The sequence below is a fragment of the Colobus angolensis genome, unplaced genomic scaffold (assembly GCF_000951035.1).
Source record: "Colobus angolensis palliatus isolate OR3802 unplaced genomic scaffold, Cang.pa_1.0 Scaffold33, whole genome shotgun sequence".
NCBI lineage: Eukaryota > Metazoa > Chordata > Mammalia > Primates > Cercopithecidae > Colobus > Colobus angolensis.
In genome coordinates, this window is record NW_012116599.1 from 7,068,669 (window position 1) to 7,070,815 (window position 2,147).

The 2,147-nt window shown below is 46.0% G+C and overlaps 1 pseudogene; it reads right to left on the reverse strand.

The window, feature by feature from the left end:
* LOC105518810 overlaps positions 1-2,147 on the reverse strand; it is a 43,213-nt pseudogene that overhangs the window by 1,247 nt on the left and 39,819 nt on the right.

Below are 2,147 nucleotides of genomic sequence, written 5' to 3' on the forward strand. Positions count from 1 at the left end.
CTACAATTACAGGCATGAGCTACCGCGCCCAGCCTCCTTTGCCTCTTCTTGTGGCTGTGCCTGACGGACCATCTGACTATCTCATAATATGTGTGGGTGTGTGTGTGTGTATACATATACACATTTTGTGTGTGTGTGTATATGTATACACACACACACACACACACACACAAAACACAAACCTTACACCAGGCCACCTGGGCTCTTTTTTCAGGAATCTATGTCAACATGAGTAATGACACCCAGCAAATCCTGGCAGACAGCCACTGTTTATGCTGACTGGAAACAAATTCACATTTTCAACGAGTGGGACAGGAGGAGCAAGTGCCTAAGGAGTGTTGGGTTTTGGTGTCTGGAAAAGACACATGTCCCAGAATCCTGCCCGTTGGGTTGGTCAACATTACTGTGTGGGAAAAGCGACTTGAGGGGTCCTCCCTCATGAGGAAAAGCAGATGCCCCTTGCCTTAGTGTAAGATGGATGAACTAATGCTTCTCTCCTGACCCCACTCTTCCAGCTGAGAACCATCACAGGGGAGGGGGCAGTTCTATGGGTGAAGACTGGGAAGGAAGAATGAGTGACAGGGTGGGACCCTAGAGGTAAATCCTAAAGGCTGAGAGTAACTAAGGGGCTTTGGGTAACCTGAGGGTCCTAGAGGCACAGGGCTCTTGGAGCTGGAAAGGAAATAGAGACAGAGCCAGATGAGTGCTCAAAACCACCTTGTCAATTTAGACATTGGGAGGCTCATCTCGCACCGCCTCCGAATCCTCTCTTCTGAATTTCAGGGTGGAAGGAAAACTGTCTTTCTGTGACAGCATCTTCCCCTCTTTGGAAATCTTATTTGACATGGTTATTTGACCCGTGTTCCCTTTGTTTATAACATTCATGTGGTCAGTTCAACCTGTTCAAGCTTCTATCCAGAGCCAAGCTCTGCTTAGAGTAACAAGGAAACACCCTAAGTGGCCCTGGTGGGGTTGGAGCAAGAACCAGTTTCTCCTGGAGACACACCCAAGGAGCCTGGCTTCCCTCGGACCCCGCCCCACTGCTCACCCAAGCTGGGATTCCCCACTCTCTGCCTCGTTTCCTTCTCACTTTGCTGCTAAACCAGCCACAATATGTCAAGAATCTGGAGTCTGCAAAGAAAAGAATCAGGGAATCTCTATGAAAAATTAGCAGAAGGGGTGTTTGGGGACATTTTTTATTATGCATGAGGACACTCTCAGTAGGGTGTATGATTATTTTGATTCTAATGCTGATATTCTCACATTACAATGAAAGTTAATTTTGTAGTTTGAAGTGGTTGATACTACGGACTTCCACGATACCTGACATGGCTAAGAGCCAAATTTCATCTTTGCCCAAAGGTGACCAGGCTCCTGAACGATCATATGACCATTTGCAGTCCGAACAGCTATTTATGACTCCAGACGTCTGTTTCTAAGACTCTATCAAGAGAGAGAACTGGGGAAAGTTTTGGTTTATGATAATGAAGTGTCAGGCTGAGGATGTGCCCCCAAGTCCCTTCCTTCCTTCCAAACCACAATGGATTAATCATCTATGAATCTGTGTCTGTTGTAAAGAATTCATCTAGTTTTTTACTCTTTGATTTATCTTTTGGGATAAAACTCCTTTTTCCCCACGGACAGACAGTTCAGAGACTGGAAAGGACAAAAGAGATAGCTCTTTGAGGATGATTTAGTATAATTTATTAAGATAAGTGTTGCTTTGTGTATACAAATATACCCAGGCAGTGGTAAAAACAGCACGAAAATGAAGGCAACCTTAGAGGCATTTCAAGAAGGTCTAACTATTTTGACTCCATTTCACTGAGGTCATGACTTGAGTTGTAATCAACATAGAAGGCTGCATGGTTATTCTTTTTGTTGATGATGATTAAATGCAGGCAGAATCACAAACACACTGTAGGAATGTAAAATACTCACAGGCAGGTGACAGGTTCAGGTCATGCTTGTGTCCTATTAGTCAGTGGCAGACAGAAGGGGAAAGCTTACCTACAGCAGTTACCTGCAGCAGCTGCCAGAGGCTGGGGGCCCGCCTAGCAGCAGCATTGCTTCTGGCAGCAGCACTTCTGCTGGCAACAGCCCTTCCCACAGCCGCAGCCACATGAGCTGCAGGTGCGGCGGCAGCA